This window comes from Erinaceus europaeus, chromosome 19, assembly GCF_950295315.1.
Source record: "Erinaceus europaeus chromosome 19, mEriEur2.1, whole genome shotgun sequence".
Lineage (NCBI taxonomy): Eukaryota > Metazoa > Chordata > Mammalia > Eulipotyphla > Erinaceidae > Erinaceus > Erinaceus europaeus.
In genome coordinates this window covers 51,429,447-51,441,245 of record NC_080180.1, presented here as the reverse complement: position 1 = coordinate 51,441,245, position 11,799 = coordinate 51,429,447, and the positions used below count along the sequence as shown (strand labels likewise).

Here is an 11,799-nt window from a genome sequence, read left to right as displayed (position 1 = left end):
GAAACGCCACCAGGCAGTGAGCTCTTCCCCACTATTATTTGTTTTACTGTCTTGATTCCTAAGTTCACAGATGACTGAACCAAGGAGAGGATTGTAAGAATGACCACTACTGTTCACTCCTCATGTTTAAAATAAGGACTCAGAATCTTGGAATGAAAATAACTGATGTTTTGAAGGGAAGGTTGTACCTTTAAATTTGTATTAAATCAAATCTATCCTATGACAAAGAATAAATTGCATAATTTATTCCAGGCATCCATGAAAAAAGGTCACGAGGAATAAATTATCCAAAAGATATTATTACTTCACAGAAAAGAGCCATTATATAATTTCTACTCTTGCCCTCAATGTTTCACTTAGATTTATATTCAGAATGTTATCAGAACACATTAATCCAATATGATACTGCCAATGAATTTTAATTATTATTTACTCTATATATCTTTTCACATACATTCATGAAGCTGGCAGCAGTGCATGCATGTAAATAGACATACAGACGACAGACAAACAGGCAGACAACATGATGCTCTTTCCTTCAGTGTCATCATTTTGACAGGCTGATTCTTGTAGGTGCCCAGTCAATTGGTTTCACAGCTTAGCTATTCATCGTCAGACAGAGTGTCTGTGTTTCCCCCATCCACTTCCAGTTTGCAGCCGAGTGCCAGACTGGCATCTTGTCTTGTGACTGGATAACAGATCCCATTAATAGCACATCCAGTGGTACTAACCTCCAGTCCCTCTCAGCTGGGGGCAATCTGGAAACTGGTGCCAGCCTGAAGAATTGCAAGGGTTAGAGCATCCATGTGCCAGGTCACACATCAGAAGACAAGTGTGAATTCACAGTTGTCTCCTTGCACCAGAAGCGAAGCTTTGAAACTGAAAGGATGAAGGAGGATAATGGGTAAAGACTTTTCTTGATATCTGCCATCTTCGTTTTGCGAAATCTGGGGTGACACAAAATCAGCATTGTTTGGCTGCGTTAGGACCTTAGCTCACCCTGTGTTCTATTTATCCAAGAACGTATTGCTAGTTCTCAGTGATTATCATTATCATTATTAATGATGGTAGTAATTGACAACGTGGTAAATAACTTGAAAAGAGCTGGTTTCCTGAAGAAAAAAACAAGTCACTGTAATAATGGCCCTTTTACACAGTAATAAATAGCACGTTTGTATCTTGGTATTTTAAATTATGTCTTTGTTTGCTGAGGCTGGAGGGCATAGGGTACAATTTTGAAATCCAATAAGTGAACAAATGAGTTAGCATTAGGAAAAGGGTATATGTTAATCAAAATCAGCCATTTGGACTTCGGGTCCTTAATTGCACGTAAATTTTCTGTTTTGCTCCTCTCTTTCAAACATCACTCATTTATAGAGCTGCAAATCTGGCCTTCCCCATAAGAGAAGGAAGATGCTGTTCATTGGGTACTGAGGTTTTAGAACCTGCTGCATAAATAACTCCTTTTGATGGAACTTTCCTTTCATAGAGTTAAAGCTTAAAATGCAAATATACCAGAAACAAGGATTTAGAAGGGTGTGGGAGGCTCCCACCCAACTACTCTTCCTGACTTTGATCAGTCTGCAGTCAAAGACAGAAGACAGACCTGGGTAATCAATATCTGGAAATGGAAGGTTAAATATTTTTCCCTAGAAGATTTGCCAAAGATACTGCTTAATAATCTGATTACAGGAAAAACGTATGCCTCCTCCTGTTGTATCTTGAAACATTTTCCTGCAAGGTAAATGTATTTACCTTGGTAAATAATTCCAATTAAACGGGAATTAGAAAAAATAACATCTCCTGCAACACAAAAACAGTTGCACAAGCTTTTTCACCTCTCCTCTTTCTGTGATTTACGATGACGTTTAATATCGGAATAAAAACTCAAGTATGATCTATGGAGCTTGAAGTGCATTTCTTTTAGAAATGATTTGTCATGAATATATTTGTGCAACTGAACTCATTTGTTTTAAGAGCTGGAAGTGTAGATTTTTGCCTAGAAACCCTTTGGAATTCCAAATACACATTCTCTGGGGTGTGCATTTATTTTAGAATCTGGTAGAAAAAGATAGGATGCCATTTCAGCTAAGAAAGGCTCTCTTGAAATATAAGCTTGGTAGATAAAATGTCAGCTTGGTGGGAACAATAATAATAATAATAAAGATGATACTATCTCATTGAGAAACAGACTGAATAACACTTTCATCCCTTTTTTTCTACAGAGCACCAGTGGTCTGCTGTACTGCACCCACAGCTTATGAACTTGCATTGCTCCCTGACGCCTCATTTCCAGAGCATCTTTACTTAAGGCCCCAAAGCAACTCACACATCCTTGCAGAACCATTTCCTCTTTTCAAACACAGAACTCTTATTTCCTTTTTGTGTACCACTGGAAAACTTCTTACCTGACACTTGAAAATTGAGTTCCATATCAGCCTGCCATAGGCTTGGTTTCCTGAGCCACTATGCAGTTTCTGAGTATGGAGAAGACTTTATTACTATAGTGAGGGATTAGTGGTTTACAGTGTAGTCGTTGACATATAGGTACAACTTCTCTTCTCCCCATGATAGGTGTCTACAAAACACTCTTCCACAATTAGGTCCTTTTCTACCATCATGCACCAGGATCTCAATAGGACATAATTCTTTTCTAGGTCTCCTGTATTGTTCTGACATAGCAACTTCCATCCAGTTGCACCTTGTGACCATGTCTGCACCATCACAGAGACAGAGCCTCCTACTTCCTGTGCAAGTGTCTCCTCCCTCTACTGTACTTCCTAGCTCTGTGCTAAGACCCTGCTGAAATGCTCCTAACATGGCCTTGTGCGGGCTTCTTTTCTTTTCTTTTTTCTTTTCTTTTCTTTTCTTTTCTTTTCTCTTCTCTTCTTTTCCTTTCTCTTCTCTTCTCTTCTTTTTTGCCTCAGAGTTACTGCTGGGGCTCAGTAACTGCACTATGAATCCACTGCTCCTGGAGGCTGTTTTTTCCCTTTTGTTGCCCTTGTTGTTTATCATTATTGTTGTTATTATTGCTGTTGTTGTTGTTGGATAGGACAGAGAGAAATGGAGAGAGGAGGGGAAGACAAAGGGGGAGAGAAAGATAGACACCTGCAGACCTGATTCACCGCTTGTGAAGCAACCCCCTGCAGGTGGGGAGCTGGGGGCTCCTACTGGGATCCTTATGCTGGTTCTTGTGCCATGTGTGGTTAGCCCACTGAGCTACCGCCCAGCCCCCTTGTGCTGGTTTCTTAAGGATGCTGTGAAAAATCACCACCAAATGGGCAATTTAAAATAACAGAAATTAGTGGCTAAGGAGTTGGCTTAGTGGGTAGAAACTGTACCTGTATGTGTGAGACTTTATGTTCCATCCCTGGAACCACATATCATTTAACAGTGTTCTGCTACCATTCCCTCTCTCTTATAAAATAAATAGCTTGGGCAGGGAGACAACACAATAATTATACAAAAGACTTTCATGCCAGAGGCTCTCAAGCCCCAGGTTCAATCCCTAGCACCACCATAAGCCAGAGCTGAGCAGTGCTCTGGTCTGTGTATCTCTGCCTCTCTCTGTATCTCTTTCATTAAAATAAAATAATAAAAACATAAGGTAGCACACCTGGTTAAGCACACATATTACCGTGCACAAGAATTCAGGTTCGAGCCCCCGGTCCCTACCTGCAGGGGTAAGTTTCACAAGTGGTGAAGCAGGACTGCAGGTGTCTCTCTGTCTCTCTCCCTCCCTATCTTCCCTCTCAATTTCTGGCTGTCTCTATCCAATAAATAAATAAAGATTATTAAAAATTTTTAAAAATAAGATAAATAGATGAGCCTTGGGGCTGGGTGATGGCATACCCTATTGAGCATATGTATCTTACCATGCGCAAGGACCTGGATTCAGCCCTCAGTCTCTGCCTGCAGGGGGGAATGCTCCTGCATCCCTTCATGAACAATGAAACATTGCTACAGGACTCTCTCTCCCTTTCCCTCCCTTCCTCCCTCCCTCATTCCTCTGTCTCTATTGCCTCTCTCTCTCTTCCTCCCTACTGCCCCCTCTCAATTTTTGTCTCTATCAAATAAATGAATAAAATTGATAAGCCTTATCAAAAAATTATTCTTGTCCAGCTATGAAGGCTGAATTCTAGGTCAAGGAGTCTTCAGGATTGATTCTTATTGGAGAATCAGTATCAGTATGCGATCCTAAGAGAGAAGAGGAGTGAGGAATGCAACCTCCTAGGAGAGAGCAAACATTGTGTGTTCACCAAAGGCAGGTGGATATTATAGCCCCTGACTGATAAACAAATAAGCAAACTGTGTATTGATAAATGTTGGCTTAGGAGCTGGGGAAGTGTTGGTACTTTTTAGATTCCCGCTTGGGTATCTGGAGTTTGTCTTGCAAAATATTGATGGCAGTGGATGCTGGTGCCCTCATTTCACTTTGTAAAGTTTCAATATTTCAATAAACCTGACAGGAGCAGCACATGTATCCACAGTAGGACTGCACAGGCCAACCAAAATGTCAAGCTGCTTTGCTTTTAACTCAGAATCTATACCCATTGGGAACTGCGAGTGGCTCCAAAAAGCTGAAACGCCGAATCTCCTCTGCTCAGTGATGTTGCAGGGTCAGTGTGCAGAGGACACAGTCTAATCAAGGTGTTCTCTTCCAGAGTCCCAAACAGAAGGTGGGAGCACAAAGCCAACTTTGCCCTTGGCATTGTCCCCACTCTCCTCATTAATCTACAGTTATTGGACTTTCCTGGTCCAGAGCTGGTCAACAGCTCCCCTCTCTTCTTTCTCTCCACTCTCCCAGTCTTCCCTCAGGCTTTTGTTCTTTAGCTTCCTCTGCATTGCAAATGACTCCTGCAGAGCAACAAGCCTCACTAGCTTTCCTGTCTAGGGGGAACAGGATAGCTTCTAAAAACAGCAGAAGCTCTGCTCCACTGCTGGCCCTTAATCAAGTGGCCAGCAAGTGACTTCTGGAAAACCCTCTCAATACAAATGCCTGCCTGGTAAAGCTCTTGTTTTGCTGCATAATCCTATTGCACTTGTCAGATGTATATGTCACCCTCCTCCTTTTCCTTTGTGTCTTCTACAACAAATCCTAATCTCACGTGGCAGATGGACACCTTAGGCTTTGCTAGTACAGAAGTAAACAGGAAAAGCTAATTAAATAATTTTCAAAATATTACTTCTAATAGGCTAAGTAATTACAAGTTATTCAGTGACAAGTGCCAAACAAGTCAACTGCATGATGTGTGATAGAGTAATTTGGTGGGGAGTTCACAGAAGGCTTTCCAGCCTATCAGACAGCTTGGAGGAGTATACAAGTTCAGAATATGCCACCCTCAAATATGCCACTCTGGCATAAGTATTATTTTGAGCTGAAGGCAATTGGAAACAAAAGAAAACAGACACAAGAAAAACTCAGTGTCCTCCACATTCTGCCAGGAAGGGCAAGATGATTCTTAATCAACAGAGACAACACCAGGCCAATACCCAAAGATCCAGACATGACCAACCTCGCCAGAACAACTCTCATGCTCCATTAGTGTCTCCTGTATAGTTACCTTTCCACAGTTCACTGCCTCCATAGGTCTATAGCACTTTTCTTGGTCCTTCTTCATGAAATGTTCTGTTGTTAGGATTCTATACACATCCAAGTTCTAACCACCTTTCCAGTTACTATGTTACCAGTTAATACTCCTGGGTATGTGTGTGTTTGTTCAATGAACCTCTTAATACATTTTTGCCTATTTTTTTCTTAATTTTTTTCTTTGCAATCTAGATCATACACACACACACACACACACACACCAGTCATACAGTAAAAATGAAACATTTTCCTCCTCTATAGGGGAATAAAACCTTGATGAAGGACTTTCGTTAAGGCTTCTGGACCACATTTCTTCACTGCCTCAGCCATTCAGCCACTTCATTTTACTTGGCAGTTTCCACCATTTATTCTAGTCAGCAAATATGTTCCTAAGGATTTAATCTTGGACAAAGCATGTGATACTCACTGAGACACTTATCTAGTGACTTACCTTATGTTTTATAAGTCTGTTATTATAATGACAGGTAGGGGGATTGTGGAGGAAGAACTAGAAGCTTTGGTTATGCTCTGGCAGTGCTTCTCCATCTTGGCTGCTTACTAGGATCACCTGGGGGCCTTTAAGAAAACACAGTAGGGGCCAGGCGGTAGTGCACCGGGTTAAACACTCATAGCAAAAAGTGAAAGGACCCACGTAAGGATCCTGGTTTGAGCCCCAGCTCCCCACCTGCAGGGGGGTCGCTTCACAAGCGGTGAAGCAGGTCTGCAGGTGTCTTTCTCTTCCTCTCTCTTTCCCTTCCCTCTTAATTTCTCTCTGTCCTATAAAAATGAATAAATAAATAAATAAATTAATTAATTAAATGTCCTCAGGAGTAATGGATTTGTAGTGCAGGCACCGAGCCCCAACAATAATCCAGAAGGCAAAAAGATAAAGAAAAAAAGAAAAAGACTATTATGTGTTCATGTTGACCATTACTTCAATTTTGGCTTCTGGGGCAAGTTCTTCAGGAATTCTGTAGTCAGCGTGGGCCATGCCATGTGTGCTCCAGCTGATCATGTTGGCCTGTGCTTGAATGGCATCCTTCAGCCCGTGGCTCTCTCCATCCGTTCTTCTCAGCCCTCAGTATCACATGGTCAGCCTGGGCTGCTTTGCTGGACAGCACGGGCCAGTCCATTCAGTGCTGTGGATGTTAAGATCATATCCAGGGGAATAAAAATCTGTCACTCCAGAGGCAGAGATTTGGGGGCAGGGGGCCTGGAGGCAGATTGTAGATTAGCTTTGAGATAATGATTTCCCCTTGGGTAGATCTGGTCTGTAGAGTATGGAAGTTAAGTTTTTGTTTCCACCTTTACTGTGTTTTGGTTACTTTCATTGTTAGCTAACTGATCTCCTCTTCCCCCTTTCTCCCTGGAGAAGGCACAGTGGGCCTGTGTGCCTTCCTTGTCCTCCTAGCTTCAACATCCTTTGCCTAGAAATGGTGCTTATGTCCATGCAGCATGAGCTTCTCAGGATCCCTGAGTCTCTCCCCTGTGCATAGGACAGACACATATTGTTTATGAATTTCTCTTAGAAATTTGTATCATGCTGTGTTGTATGAGAGGAGAGAAGGTTAGAAATTGGTATCATGCTTGTTTGGTTATTTACCCAGTCCTTGAAGAACCTAGATAGTGTATGTCTTATTACAGCAGAATGGTGCCCCAAGTGTGAGGGCTCCAGATAGGGGCACTGCTCTTTAAGAGTGATTAGAACTCTCTAGGGGGGATAGCTGTTCTCTCTGTAGTATTTAGCAATATTATGCCAATATTTCCATTTTGTTTATGAATGATAGAATAAAAAAGATCATTATTTTTTAGAATCCTCCAGCCTGCCTTTATTCTGATTCCTTAAAATTAATAGATCAGGTTCACCTGGGATCTCTTGGCTGATTTGTTCCATAAGAGTTTGAAGTCCTGGGCCAGGTGGTGTCACACATGGTTTAGCATACACATTACCATGTGCAAGGACCCAGGTTCAAGCCCCTGGTCCCCACCTGAAGGGGGAAAGCTTCACAAGTGGTGAAGCAGGACTGCAGGTGTCTCTCTGTCTTTTTCCCTCTCTATCTTCCCCTCCTGCCTCAGTTTCTCTGTTTCTACCCAATAATAGATACATAAAATATTAGTTAAAAAAAGAAGAGTTTGAAGTCCTGGCAGTGGGAATTTACAATTCTTTATTAAAGAAGGCGAGAAGCCACCAAAAGGCAAGAGCAAAATGCACCTAGCAGAGGGTCATGGGTGTTAAGGGGCACACAGACTTTCTGAAGCACTGATTTGATCATTGATTTTTCTTAGATTTCCTGGCTCATAAAACATTTATTGCTCAGGAGGCTGGGCAATAGCGAGTGGGTTAAGCGTACTTGATGCCAAATGTAAGGACTGGTGCAAGGATCCTGGTTGGAGCCCTCCGGTTCCCCACCTGCAGTGGGGGTCACTTCATGGGTGGTGAAGCAGGTCTGCAGGTATCTATCTTTCTCTCTTCCTCTCTGTCTTCCCCTCTTCTCTTGACTTTTCTCTGCCCTATCCAGCAACAACAACAACAAGGACAACAAAATGGGGAAAATGGCCTCCAGGAGCAGTGGATTCATAGTGCAGGCATTGAGTCCCAGCTATAACCCTGGAGACAAAAAAAAAAAAAAAATACTGCATGCTGTTATATTGGATAGACTCTGTGAGTATCTGGCTCAAGCAGGCACATCTGAAGTATTCACGGAATCAGTGCATAAGAAAATGCTTTGTAGCAGGAGCTCCTCATGAATGACCCTGACGTGCTTCTTGTATTCTAGACGTGTGGGTTTGTCACATCTATCGAGAGTGTGGGCCAGATGCTACTGCTGACTGATTTCTCCAGCTAGCTTTTCTCCCTGGTTATTTGTTGGCAAGAGCAGCAGTTTTGTCTCTTCCTTACATCTACTTCACACTAGCCTTTGACTCATCAATCATGGAATACATATTTATAAGTCCACATTTGCAGCTTTTCATCAAACCGAGACAGATAGGATTAACTCCCAAGATTTTCATACATGGATTATATGGTGCTTTTCTAGTCGCCTTACTTTCTGTATAGTTTTATTTTGTATTTTACCAAGCTTTTATTCTTTCTCTTTTCTCTCCCAGCTGCAATTTTGCTATTCATACTTGTAAAAGTTCGAGCTAAGATGGTAAAAAAGGGAATATTGAGACCAGTTGTTATCCTCAGGGTGCTGGTCAGCCCTGTGGCCCCAGACTTTTTTATGGGTGCTGTATTGAGGACCTGGGCTGTAAGAGGCCCAGAATAACTGTTTATTTAATGACCAGTAGGGAAACACAGAAGCTTTTTTTAAAAAAATATTTATGGGGGTCGGGCGGTGGCAGAGTGGGTTAAGCACACATGGCGCAAAGCGCAAGGACCAGCATAAGGATCCCGGTTTGAGCCCCCGGCTTCCCACCTGCAGGGGAGTCGCTTCACAGGCGGTGAAGCAGGTCTGCAGGTGTCTATCTTTCTCTCCCCCTCTGTCTTCCCTTCCTCACTCCATTTCTCTCTGTCCTATCCAGCAACGAACAACATCAACAATGGCAATAATAATAACCACAAGGAGGCTATAGCAACAAGGGCAACAAAGGGGGGAAAAGATGGCCTCCAGGAATGGTGGATTCATGGTGCAGGCACCGAGCCCAGCAATAACCCTGGAGGGAAAAAAATATTTATTTATTTATTCCCATTTTGTTTCCCTTGTTTTTTTATTGTTGTAGTTATTGATGTCATCGTTGTTGGATAGGACAGAGAGAAATGGAGAGAGGAGGGGAAGACAGAGAGGGGGAGAGAAAGATAGACACCTGCAGACCTGCTTCACCACCTGTGAAGCAATTCCCAGGTGGCAGGTGGGGAGCCAGGGGCTCGTACCAGGATCCTTCAGCTGGTCCTTGTGCTTTGCACCACGTGTGCTTAACCCACTGCGCTACTGCCCAACTCCCCAGAGAAGCTTTTTTAAAACCCAAATTAGTTCAATAAAAAGATTGAAATGTACATGGGGAAAAGATTGAAACAAAAACGAGATTTCAGAATTCTCTGTAATCTTGTTTCTCATTTCTGCCTTTTCTCTATTAACATTGATAATTTAAAGTCAACTGCACTTAATTTTAAATTTATTAATAGACATGGGATTTTTTTCCTGAAAAAAGTGGTTTTTGACCACTTATCAAATTGATTTATTCAATTAATTTTTAAACTTTTGACTTATTTCTGTCTTGTAGGCTTGTTCTATATAGTGCAGAATGGTTCAAATAAATTACCCCTCTAAAACTACTGCAAAGTTAGTAGTAAAGCTTAATGTAACAAAAATCTCAATTTACGGAACCCAATTTCCCGGAGATGTAGACTTTATGAAATGAAAATGGCTGTTCCAATCTGCAGTGTGAAATCTGCCTTCCGCTCAAGGGGATGGGCAATTCCCCTCAGTGAATGGTCCTCTAAACACCCTCCATCACTTGGATTAGTTGAGATTTCTGTTTCTTGAGCTTGTGCTGTGTGGATACTTACTCTGTCTTCCTGGAATTTTTTTTTTTCCTCCTCACACCACCAGACAGGTGTGAACCAGCCTGCAATTCCCTATTGTACTGAAGCTGTTTGGCCACCTCTCCCTTCCTCAGTTCCCAAGAACTGCCCAGGGGTCTTGCTAGAAGAGTGGAAGGGATGAAAGGAGGGGTGGGGGCAAGTCAGAGTGGGAGAGGAGAAGAGGAACCATATCTACATTTTCCTTTCCTTTCCTTTTTTTTTTTTTTTTTTCTGGCTTAGATATTTGTTACTGTATTTCTGTAGTGGTCAGATTTCGTTACCCAGTGAAAATGTCAACACCTGCAAGTTTCTTCCTATGTCTCCCAACATTTCCTGAGAACAACCGGCTGATTTCCATATTTATAGAATATTATCTTTAATGGAAGTGCCCTTGACCCTGACCTGTTCTGTGAAAATGAAATCTTGTTTTATTTTCTCTGTTTTGTGCAGGGTCTTGAACTCAATGTTTTTATATTTGAAAGCAGTGTTTTCTAGCCCCCCCCCCCCATTACTCATTTGGACAGTTTTTACTAGGATCTTCAGTTAATACTCGAATGAAAACTAGCATAACAAAGTGCAATCAGGTGGCTAAGAGTTTGCCACTTGTGCATGTGGATTTTCTTTCTTTTATACACAAAATGCACAATTTTATTATGTACTAGCAAATACACATAGGTTTCTTTCCTAATATTTAAGTAAACTGTCAAATAGGAAGGTATGTCTTATTTATTCTATAGTTATAACTACCCCCTCCCAAATAGTATATTTATTCCAGTTTCTGGAACATAATTGTTCACTTATTGCCCATAACAGCCATATGAAATATTTTGCAGAGAGAGAATATTTGTAGTTATATTTGTAAATGAAGAGGGTGTCCTCTTCACTTTATCTTCTCCCACTGCGTTGAATTAGTTGCAAATATCCTGATTTTATGTCCATATTTTTCATTTACATGTGAATTTTTCTCTTCATTTTAAACTGTACTATTCTTTTAATCCTTATTGATTTTGAATAGAGACAGAGAGAAATTTTGAGGGGAGGGGGAATAGTGTGGAAGAGAGACAGAGAGAAACCTGCAGACCTGCTTCACCACTTGTGAAGCTTTCCTCCTGTAGGTGGGGACCAGGGACTTGAACCTGGATCTTTGCGTACTGTAATGTGTGCGCTTAACCAGGTGCGTCACCTCCTGGCCCCCCTAAACTATTAATGAGTTTATTTCAGGTTGCATTTCCTAATGTAAAATATTAACTGTTATTGTTTTAGAGGTCTAGAATCCAGTGATTGGAAGGCAGTAGCTAATTTTTAAAAAATATTTTTTATTTACTATTTATTCCCTTTTGTTGCCCTTTTATTGTTGTAGTTATGATTGATGTTGTTGTTGGATAGGACAGAGAGAAATTGAGAGAGGAGGGGAGGACAGAGAGGGGGAGAGAAAGATAGACAACTGCAGGCCTGACCTGCTTCACCGTTTGTGAAGTGACTCCCCTCTAGGTGGGGAGCCAGGGGCTCTAACTGGGATACTTATGCCAGTCCTTGCGCTTTGCGCCATGTGCATTTAACCTGCTGTGCTACCGCCCGACTCCCTAGCAGTAGCTATAAGTAGATTAAACTGAGGACTGTATGGAAATCATCAAGAGGAGAGGTGGGAACTCCTGACTGGCTTAGAATAAGATTATTACAGACT

The 11,799-nt window shown here is 41.7% G+C and overlaps 1 long non-coding RNA gene across 4 annotated transcripts in view; it reads left to right on the top strand.

The window, feature by feature from the left end:
* Positions 1–718: 718 nt before the first annotated feature.
* The window catches only part of LOC132534751 (uncharacterized), a 326,831-nt gene continuing 315,750 nt past the window's right edge, over positions 719–11,799 (top strand). For all 4 annotated transcript variants that reach the window (XR_009546460.1, XR_009546463.1, XR_009546462.1 and 1 more), the window contains exon 1: positions 719–904. This is a non-coding gene — a long non-coding RNA (uncharacterized LOC132534751). The remainder of the gene's footprint in view (positions 905–11,799) is intronic.